General features: G+C 34.4%; 1 long non-coding RNA gene across 1 annotated transcript; it reads right to left on the bottom strand.

Moving 5' to 3' along the window:
• Positions 1-10,517: 10,517 nt before the first annotated feature.
• On the bottom strand, positions 10,518-11,591 carry LOC123868836. Its single transcript, XR_006796736.1, has 2 exons — positions 11,485-11,591; positions 10,518-10,701 (listed from the first exon to the last, which is right to left on the bottom strand). It is a non-coding gene; the product is annotated as an uncharacterized LOC123868836 (long non-coding RNA).
• Positions 11,592-12,100: the final 509 nt, after the last annotated feature.

Below are 12,100 nucleotides of genomic sequence, written 5' to 3'. Positions count from 1 at the left end.
ATTTCAAGTTGAATACGTAAGAATATCATAAGTAGAGATGACAAGATTTGACATCATAACATAGAAAATATAACTTAATTATGCACTTATAAGTAAATAAAATAGAAGGAAATAATATGTAGGCCAGTTTATTTGAACCTGACTGTTTTGAAGCTAAGGACGACGTTCCAGAGGTGCCGGAAATTGTATATAAGCAACAGCGCGGAAAGTAAGTGGACAAGAGCTGTAGTGCAGGTGTTAAGTCGAAATTTAAGTGACGTAATTTATGTAATGGTTCAGTTTGCACTCGCTCATGTAAAGAAATAAGGTAAGTAAGGTGTAAATTATAAACATATTTTGAACATTTTCTTTTGATGATGATGATAATGATGGAGTCCTTTTATTCACTCGTGGAACCAAGGATTGCAGCAGTTATTGGTATTATTTAGTTTGTATGTGTGTGTGCGTGTGTGTGTATGTTTGTTACTCCTTCACGCAAAAACTACTGGACGGATTGGGCTGAAATTTAAAATGGAGATAGATTATACCCTGGATTAGCACATAGGCTACTTTTATCCCGTAAAATCAAAGAGTTCCCACGGGAATTTTAAAAAACCTACATCCACGCGAACGAAGTCGCGGGTACCAGCTAGTATTCAGATAAAAGTTTGCCCGTGACTGCAAGCTCACCTGGTGGTAAGTGATGATATAGTCTAAGACTGAAGTGGTCTAACCGGAAGGGGTATGACAATTTTATAAGTTGTTTTATAAGCAACTTTTCATATCGGGAAATCGAAGGGTTTCCACGGAATGTTTAAAAACTTAAATCCCCGCGGACTAAGTCACGGGTATCACCTAGTATATTTATAGTAAACTATAAGACCAACCGCATATTATGATATACGGCTGGTCTTATAAATGTAGCTTTATTTATGCTCCCAGGGGTTATCGCAAGCGATAAATATGAACAACAACTCTTAACTAGAAAGTTGCTTCCGCCTACTTTAACTATAACAAATAAACTACTAAATGATAGTTGTAGTTGTGTACAAGCAATATATTTGCCGCGTATCTGTTCGGTGCAGTGTAATATAAATCTAGCTTTATTTATGTCCCCAACGAATTCCGCCAGTGGCCACATAACAACTACTAACTGGACAGTTTTTCCTGTACATTTTCCTGCACAACTTTTTAATATGATGAACTTTTATAGTTATATGAATTGAACAAGCTTTAGCCCGGGGCTTTGTCCATAATGCATTTGTTTAAATTTAAGCCTTTTCCCAAGATAAAGAGTATTGCATGTAGCTTCTCCTTCGGCTATAGGTATAGATAGGTCTTGGATGAATTAAATTCATCTAAGGTTCATGCCGTATTATTTGACTATTAGGTACTAAAGCTTCTAAAAATTTAGATCTAGATGTTATCATAAGAATATAATGATTGATTGATATATAAACTTAATTGGTCTAGAAACTATTGATTATGTCTTTGGATTCTCTCTGCAACATTAAAACAAAATAAATAAATAAAAAATAAATTAAGAAAGGATATTTCATTAAGAAAGAACATTTTATTAAGAAAGGACTTTTATTAATTGTAATGGGGTTTGTAAAAAGGTAAATTCACGCTGAAAAAGTCGCGGGAATAAGCTAGTTTTATCATAAAAAAAGAATCAGAATGTGTAAAAGTTGTATACGATAACGATCAGTACAAAACTACGCCAAAATGTGCAGTTTACAAAAAAGTATAGTTCCGGATTCGATATAGCCTGATCTAGCTCATGAAATATGCATGGGTTCGCCGAACTCTGCTTTTATATTTAATTCTGACCGCATCATGGTCCGCAGCGCCGAAAACTTTATCAAATTTATCCAATGTTCAAACTTCACCTGTGAGCGAGAAAGGTTAATGTTAAATTTATAGCCTCAATCGCTCAACGGTTAAGAAGCGGACTGAGATCCGAAAGGTCGGCGGTTCAAACCCCACCCGTTGCACTATATTGACGTACCCACTCCTAGCAAAAGATTTACGTATGGTTTGAGGGGGAAGGGGAATGTTAGTCTTGATTGAAGTGGCTAATATCCTTTTAAAAAAACCGACCAAGTGCGAGTCAGACTCGCGCACTGAGGGTTCCGTGCTCGGGTATTTTTTCAAACATTTTGTATGATAAATCAAAAATACATAAAAATAAATAAAAATCTGTTTTAGAATGTATAGGTAAAGCCCTTTCATATAATATCCCTCTTGGTATAGTTATCTTACTTTGAAAATCGAAACACATTTTAATTTTTTTTAATGATGTAACCCCAAATTCGCGGTTTTCAGATTTATTCCTGTACTTGTGCTATAATACCTACTTACCTGCCAAATTTCATGATTCTAGATCAACGGGAAGTACCCTATAGGTTTTTTGACAGATAGACAGACAGACATACAGACAAACAACAAAGTGATCCTATAAGGGTTCCGTTTTCCCTTTTGAGGTACGGAACCCTAAAAAAGACTATATTATTAAAATATTCATTCTCACAAGAGCATTTTGATTTAATGGGACTTGTCACTGAAAAGAGCGAAGGAGTGAACGGAGTGTTATTTAAGTAGCGATCAATAATGTCGCAACGCACTTGCGGATCCTCTTGAAAAGGTCTCTATCAAGATTCAGACATTTTATTTTGATATTTCCCTTTATTTGTAACCTTGTAATATCAAAAAGTTCTTATTTACATGATTTTGTGTTATAAGAAGAAAGCAAAATGCTAATGAAAACTTAGAAAAAACGTTTCTGGAACTGTTATTACAACGAATGAGAACTACGTGACTACTTCAAGGAAGACGAATGAATTAGGTTCATAGTTGAGGGTAAGATTCCCAAATAATTCTATCAAGTTAATTTCTTTGGTACTTTAAACTAAAATACACACTGATAAATAATAATATCGATTGACATAAAAGTGTTTCCTGTTTTCGCGGCTACACTGCTGAACCGATTTTATTGGAATTGGGCTGAAAAATGTATGAGCCCACAAAATTTCAATGAGTTTGAATGACTAGTATTCAAAATATGAGAACAAAACTACTTTTGTAAGCAAAGCGCTGGGGAGCGTGCTTCGAAAATTTCTCTTTTCCTATGGATATGAGAGATATCTGTAAAATTACTATTATTGGGCATATAAATAATTCAAAATATTAGTTACATTACCTAGGTGCCTACCTATACCTAGGTATATTGGGTGTTGCATTGAACCGTCCGCATTATTCATGCCGCTGGTGGAATGGTGCTGTCGCCACATAACACTGACTAATTTATTCCGTGACTGGAATAAATGACTTATTGCAAAACCGCTGAATCCCGATTGGCGTAAGCCAACTCTGTCAAAATAAATAAAATTATGTTATAGATGATTGTGGAATGTATTTTCATTTCTTTCAGTTCAGCTTGCACAGCGCTGCGGCCTAAAATTTAACAAATGCTCGTCTTTCTATCGCGTTAACTCTAATCTCTTTCTCTGATAAGAGATAGGTAGGACTCACCGGCTTATAAGAACTTTCCTCCACTTTCCTCTCCAAAGAAGAAAGAGAAAATCAAGCAAATTGAAAGACCGAAATCTAGTGCTATACTTTTCCAAAGAGTGCAATATGAAAGGGATAACAATACGTTAGCTTGAAAAGTTGCACTAGTAACTAGGTTCATTGCTTAGACTCTATAGTATGTATTGGACTATAATTATGGGGTACCTAAATATGTAATATTTGACTCAACATCTATCATAATATTATGAGTAAATGATTTTCATGTTTCCTCTCAATAAAGATTTTCAGTTAAACTTAATTTAAAGTTTCTGTAGCGTTGAAACAGAATAAATTAGAGACGTAACACGAGTAGTTTCTACGGAGATTTTCAGGCCAAGTTCCAAAGGAAGCAAAATTCATGTTTCGAAATGCCTTGGTTACTTGGTACGACGCTCCAAGGCCGTCTTAGCTCACGTCAATTTTAATAGCAAGCACTGTTTGCGCTTTTCAAGTTAAATTTTGCTACGCGACGACAAAATTCTCGACAACTTGTCCAGTAATTTTAGAAATGTTTTACATAATTTAAACAAATACTTTAAATATTAATCATGCCAAGATCTACTGTCAATACCTTTAAATTTAAAAACCCCCGACACAAAAACCCCCATAAGAAAACTAGAAAAGAGCTGATAACTTTCAAACGGCTGAACCGATTTTCTTCGATTATAGCTAAGAACACTCTCGATCAAGCCACCTTTCAAACAAAAAGAAACTAAATTAAAATCGGTTCATTAGTTTAGGAGCTACGATACCACAGACAGATACACAGATACACACGTCAAACTTATAACACCCCTCTTTTTGGGTCGGGGGTTAAAAATACTAAAGATTGTCTTATTTTAGATATTTGTAAGAAGTTTTAATTTATAGAATATCGTAATCATTGGTGATGAAAATCGCATTGAAGTCCCTTAAAAAGTTAAGAAACTAATAAGCAAATACACATATAAACGCAGATTGAGATTTTGTGACAAAACAGTACAGACGAATTTAATATCTAATTTAAAATACCTACAATCTACATACATAATCGTTCCAAAATATTTTTAATGGTCAGATTGTTTAAATAAATTGAATGTATAAAAAACATAATTCCCATCTTACTCGGTGTGTAAAAAACAACAACAGTCTGTGTTTTTTTATCATTATGTTGTTGATCCCTTTTGATAAATGATTACCCTCGAGTCCAGGCAAAGCGGTCAATTTATATCCTTATTATTTCGCTTGAATAAATTGGCAGTAATATTTTAGTACGAAATATTTATGATTTCATCCGCTGTTGGTAAATATTTCTGAAATTTTGCGCATCAACTATATTAATAAAATGTTTGTTCTTATTGCCTCTCATTATACATTTGCAACTGATTATAAAATCTTATCACTAAAAAAATCCAAAGCATAATATCAGTGGCGTGCACTTCATAGAAGCATAAAGGCATTGCTTACCCAATTTGAAATAGCTCAATGCAAATTTTTCGTCACAACTTGTAATTAAGTAACCTAATAAACTGTTGCTTACCCTAGCTTCGGAATCGTGCACGCCACTGCATAATATGTAGGTTACTCCGGCCATTCCTTCATGTTGAAGATCGTGATTCTAGTGAGGTCGAGATCCTATCCTCGTATAGATTTTTTACTATTTTGTAAGCACTTGTTGAAACTTGGACTCCCTGAGGTGATTGGAGGAAGACTAATCTAGTATTTTAGTTGGTAAGCGGCCTCTTGCCCGTAAGAATTACCTTCTCTGGTTTATCTTATGTGCTAGTAGTTTTTATTCTCTCTGGGCTGGTTTCCGCACTTAAGCGTTTCCATCTGTTGTGCGTGTATTGCTCCCCGCCGAAGATTTGCTAGTAGTGAAATTGATGTATAAAATTATAAAAGTTTTTTTAATAGTAGGTATTTATATAATTCTTAGACGCACGATATATTTCTTAGTAGACTGCCTGGAGCAAAGTTTTTAGAAAGTTCTATCGAGTTACAAGACATAATATCTAGTTTATTAGTACATAATGTGCTAGCAAGATTATATGCTAATAATTTTGACTTAGCAAGTTTATGTACCATACTTTTTTATTTTAAAAAATATGAAAATAGCGTCGTACTCAAAGGCTTACCAGATAAAAGACACGTTTGAATGTAATTTATCACACTATCCACACCATTAACCCAGGAGACTGTAAAGCCGCATGCATGATACGCTTCACGGCTCTCGATTGTGGGAAAATTCTAAAATCATTGCCATTATCACCGTATTTACGGACTCATACAGCTTCAGCTTAGGGAGAAATCTTTTGGTAAACTTTTGGTTTTCAGATTAATTCCTTTACAATGTGCTATGAGACCTACCTACCTGCCAGTACCCGTATAGGTTTTCTTGACAGACACGATGGACGGACGGATGGACGAACGGACAGACAGACAGACAACAGTGATCCTATAAGGGTTCCGTTTTTCCTTTAGACGTACGTGTCTTTAAGGCTCTTATTTATAGGTATTCCTTTTAACAAACTCTTTGTGTCTTTTCAGTTCTATATCCCTCTTTAACAAGCATTTTGTGTCTTTACAGCTTTTAGATTCCTATTTAAATATTTGCCACGACTGAAAATCGAACCAACGACTTTAAGTGGCAGGATAGATTCTTCAGGAAGACGTCTGTCGTATAAATCTCCACACTTATCCCCAAATAAATGGGTCAAAACGTACCTATTACAGAAATTCGTTTTTGGTAAATGATAATTTTATTCACAATATCAAATAAGGCGGCTTAAGGGAAACGATTTTTTAAATTTGTTTGGAGGATTGAGGAAAAAGGATTTGTCTGAAATCCAGGGCCCCACCAATTTTCGGATGAACTCACAAATGATCCGAAATTCTGGAGTAGCTTTGTCACATACAGGCTTATTAATACAATTATAAAACTAATTATTAAGCACAGACTGCATAATTTTATGCGGACTTTTATGTATTCTGTGATGTAAGTGATTACTTAGAGAGAAGAACTTTAACTGGTAACGCTAAGCACAACAGATTACCATCAAATTCCTTAATTATTCACATACAACGCTGTTGTCAATTTTGGCAATTTAGTGGATCGATTAATAAAATAGTTTGTCTTGCTCAATTTTTATTAAAACCACAGCACAAATAATAATTCAAGCATTGAAGTAATAATGTTACCGAAAATGAACTGACCGAGTAATTGTATACAAATCCTAGCAAATGTAGGTATACAATATAATTATATTGTACAATACAAGAGATGGCTAGGTTCAAGTCAAGTAATGGAATTTTGTAAGACAAGGGCAGATTCCCGGGCACAATCTATTAATAAAGGAATCCAATTTGAATTTTCTAGAATAAAGTACGTAATAGAATAAATTAGAGATAGAACACTAGTAGTTTCTATCTTCTCATTAAAGTCTAATATGGCTTATCCAGTCTGCAAAAGCTTTGGTTATTTGATAGGAATCTCCAAAGCTGTCTTTGTTAGGGTAAGTTTTAATAGTTCTACGTTTAGGAATTCAAATATTCTTGTCATTTTACAATGAAATTAATGGGGAATGGGGGTGAAGTCAATTTATTTATTTAAGAAGTAGAACTAGATCTCATTATTTATTAAATTAAAAGAGCCTTATTTACAAAATTAAATGTTATAGATAGATAGATAGAACACTTTATTGCACACAAAAACAATATAAAGGAACACAACACGGAAAGAAGAAAACAGAAAAAACAATTGTGTGCAAAGGCGGCCTTATTGTTTGGAGCAATCTCTACCAGGCAACCTTTGCTGAAAGGAGAAGCTAAGCTAGTGTTGGATAGTACCAAGTCACAAGGAATTTTTAAAAGACTTATATGTTATTTAATGTTGAGGAAAAAAAAATAGTTTGAAAAGATTTTTGATGTCTTATGACAGCGGTTCATGTATATTTATTAAGAGGGCTCTCTCCGTCACTCGTTTCATACAATCGTAGTTCCAATTTCATTTGAATATTAAGCAACCAAAGTCCATGAAATTTTGCAGACATATTCTAGAAACTAATATCTATGTCTGTGGTTTTCCAGATTTCTGTTAAAATATTCGGTTTCAAAGTTATGCGATCTTAAAAATTTTCATACAAATCTTTTAGCCTCTGTAATTTTAAAACTACATATTTTTAGAAAAATCTAAAACACCACAGACACAGATATTAATTTCTAGAATATGTCTGCAAAATTTCATGGACTTTGGTTGCTTAATATTCAAATGAAATTGGAACTACGATTGGATGAAACGAGTGACGGAGAGAGCCCTGTTAACCCCCGACCCAAAAAGAGGGGTGTTATAAGTTTGACGTGTGTATCTGTGTATCTGTGTTTCTGTGTATCTGTGTATCTGTCTGTGGCATCGTAGCTCCTAAACTAACGAACCGATTTTAATTTAGTTTTTTTTTGTTTGAAAGGTGGCTTGATCCAGAGTGTTCTTAGCTATAATCCAAGAAAATCGGTTCAGCCGTTTGAGAGTTATCAGCTCTTTTCTAGTTACTGTAACCTTCACTTGTCGGGGCTGTTATAAATTTTTAATTTACACTTGTACATAATTTTGTATCATCGATCCAAATGAGTTACACACACACACAGCCCTGGTTAGATATTTTGCTTTAAAATACTATACAATTTTAAAGTTATAATATCAACTGACAGACTATTTAGAATGTCCTTATTTAAAGTAAACAACCAGCTCTGAATTTATTTATAAGCTCCCACTAATGGTTAAATCTTGTATTTCAGAAATGTGGAAAAGAAATCGAACAGAAAATAATATGCAAGTAACATTCAGTATCTAAAGTAGGTACAAGCATGTTTAAGTAGCGATCGATATTGTCGCAAAGGAAACTGCTTGGGTGACCTCCGGGCTCCGAGAATAGTTTGCTCTAGTTTATAACACTTTACAGTGCGTGTTTTATCTTGAGGCTCAAATGACATGCATCGAAAGACCAACGGGAAATAAATCTTCAAAAAAATTACACTTTTATAATAGTTTTTATTTTTAACCCCCGACCCAAAAAGAGGGGTGTTATAAGTTTGACGTGTGTATCTGTGTGTCTGTGTATCTGTGTATCTGTGTATCTGTCTGTGGCACCGTAGCGCCTAAACTAATGAACCGATTTTAAATTAGTTTTTTTTGTTTGAAAGGTGTCTTGATCGAGAGTGTTCTTAGCTATAATCCAAGAAAATCGGTTCAGCCGTCAGTATAATTACTATTATTGTTTGTGTAATCTCGTCTAAATTAAAAATTTATAACACCCCCGACAAGTGAAGGTTTACAGTAACTAGAAAAGAGCTGATAACTTTCAAACGGCCAACCCATTTTGCTTGGATTATAGCTAAGAACACTCTCGATCAAGCCACCTTTCAAACAAAAAAAAAACTAAATTAAAATCGGTTCATTCGTTTAGGAGCTACAATGCCACAGACAGATACACAGATACACACGTCAAACTTATAACACCCCTCTTTTTGGGTCGAGGGTTAAAAATAAGAGTTTTGCTTAAAATTTAAAAAAATATACGTCATCTGTGAAGGAAAGATGTCAGTGGTCAGTTCCTATACAGCCTACCTTCTCTACAGGTACAGTCAAGATTTAATAACGTACTGTATGGCTTACCGGTAAGTAATGAACCAATTACGTGAAATACTTACATTTATAATTATAATTGATATTTAAATACAAATAAGATTAAAATAATCGGTTTACGTTCAACTCAATATTTCAACTGAACTCATATTACCGTTTTAATATGGAGTAATTAATTTCCCTCCAATCGGTTCTCCTTTGATATTGAAAATTTACCAAAACCCAATTACTGATACAAATTGTACTCATCGGATTCATTAAAAATAAAACGAATTTCTTCCCAAAAAAACGAATTAAAAATAAACCTGGCTCCTCCTTCACCTTTCTACCATCGTCAAGCTCTGCATTCGTAAGTAGTTGAAATTCCTCGGACACGCAAGAAGCAATTTGCTTCCTCGTTTCTAATCCGGACCGCTAGGATAAAGAAAGTCCTTCCAGCAACAGTTTCCCCCTCCAGTTTTAATATGAGAGTGAATAGTCATCTTCTAGGCAAGCGCGCTCCATCTAAGGCTGCATCATCACTTGCTAGCAGGTCTGATTGCAGCCAAGCGCTAGTCTATAAATTATACAAGATAAAGTTAACTGCCAATAGATAGCGATAAATATAGCAAAATTGATTTTCAATCGCTCAGTGTATTATAACATTGTACGATATTTATATTAATGAATTCAGAAATTTTTCTTCTTTCATTTTGATTCCCACTCGATACAATAAAAATTTTTGGAGACTCCTATTTTTTAGGATGTAATATACGTCAGGTAGATTCTTTTCTATAAAATGTAGCCTATGTCATTTTGACCATAATAACGAATCGATTGACATCTCATTCATCAAAATAGGCCCAGTAGATTAGGCGCTACGCTGGAACACACATAAATACAAACCACACCCCACAGCTAATTTGGTCGATCCATCGCGTCGGCGACCTTCCTCGCCCTCTAGTGTCCTCTACCTTGCCCTGCACGTCAAAGTTCTCTATGAAGTCATTCTCACGTCAGGAACATAATAATTTATAAGGCAGTTACTTAAACAACGATAATTAATAATTATTATTACAGCATACATAAACTTCGTCTGTGGTGGCGTTTGCTGGCGCGAGTGTTGTGCCTTTTTGGAGTGTTTTTTTGTTAGAAGTGGCCGGTTTTTGTGTTCTGCTGGTGTTTATTGTTGGTGGAACTGACTGGGAAGCGCTCTAAAGGGGCGCCTCGTGTATGTCGGCGGGCGCCGGCACAGACGAAGTCCATATTTAGGTATACATATAGTTTCCCTAACTTGTAAATAACTACAAACTTGACATTGGCTAATCAGTGTAAAGCCAGACGAGAGAGAAAAAAAATAGCATACATATTATGTTAGAAGACTGACTAAGATTTCAGATTTTAATGCATTTGTACTTTTAAAAATTCATGGTGTTGTAATAAAATCACGCTGTTTACGATTCCAAGATCTTCTCCAAATGCATAGTGAAGTGTCCGTATAATTCGCTCGTTTGTCAACGTCCCACCGCAAGGAGAGAAATGATTCAGGGAATCTGTCGAGTTCACGTCGTTCGGTTAATTGAAACAAATTACGGAGGCGGAATCAACAATTTCATCTCCTAATGAATATTAAAAACCCTAACTTTGTTTGCATTGGTGGTAAATTGGTAACGACTTTTTGCTTTATTAAGACAAAATTTCTGAAGGGTTGGGATTTTATCGTAAATTAAATTGTTGCTTATTTAAATTTTTTGGCCCTATAACGATTTTGAACATAGGGCACGCACACACAAGCAATATTGTTGTCTTTGCAACAGTTTCAGCTTCCGTATAAATTCTACGGCTTTAGAAAGTTCTCAGACGTGTAGACTTTTATAGACACCAAGAGATTTTTCTTACAAGTGTAAAATAAAAATTTATAACACCCCCGACAAGTGAAGGTTACAGTAACAAGAAAAAAGCTGATAACTTTCAAACAGCTGAACCGATTTTCTTGGATTATAGCTAAGAACACCCTCGATTAAGCCACCTTTCAAACAAGAAAAAAACTAAATTAAAATCGGCTCATTAGTTTAGGAGTTACGATACCACAGACAGATACACAGATACATAGATACCACGTCAAACTTATAATACCCCACTTTTTGGTTCGGGCGTTAAAAATACTTACGAGTAGGTCCAGTATGTAAGGTTACTTTTAAAAATTGATTTGAATTGTCAACAATAATTTAAAATGATTAATTTATCTGATGAAGGTCGTTTGATAAAATCTTGAACAACAAGAGTACGGAACCCTAAAAAGAGTTCATTCTATTTCCTTATAATTATGTACTTACTTTTATTACTCCTTCACACTTATCTAAAAATATTTACCCGGAATGGGCATATTTTATGCTCATAAACATTGATAGCAGAAAAAATGGTAGAGTTTTCGCACAATTGAGACGCGTGAAGCATATCACGAACGTGGTTTTTCAATATCCATGTTTAATGTCCCGGAAACTGTGATTTATTACGTACTAAAACACTTCTCTCTTATCTCTCAAGCCATTGAGTAAAAGTTAGAACACGACATAGTAAACAACCAGGATAAAGAGTTATCGTTTTTATTTGTTTTTCTTTTCATATCCACTAAAGAAACAGAAAATTAAAAAAAAAACTTACAATTTTTTAACAAAATTATTAAAGTAATTACTTTAAATAAACGTACGTATTCCGATAAATAAATGGACATAAGTAAGTATCGGCATTTTCTTTATTGGAAAAAAAATTGATAAGTTGTTATTGATGTAGGAATGGTTCCAAAAAGAATAACCTATTGCCAATTACTTCACATGACATACTACTTATACCTAACCGAAAATAGCTTGATTTGGTAACCATCAAATGACCATGTCATCATTTATCGTTTTAACGTAAAAACGTAAAAGATACTCAACCAAGGGTTTATTT

Source organism: Maniola jurtina, chromosome 10, assembly GCF_905333055.1.
Source record: "Maniola jurtina chromosome 10, ilManJurt1.1, whole genome shotgun sequence".
Lineage (NCBI taxonomy): Eukaryota > Metazoa > Arthropoda > Insecta > Lepidoptera > Nymphalidae > Maniola > Maniola jurtina.
This window is presented reverse-complemented; position numbering and strand designations above follow the sequence as displayed.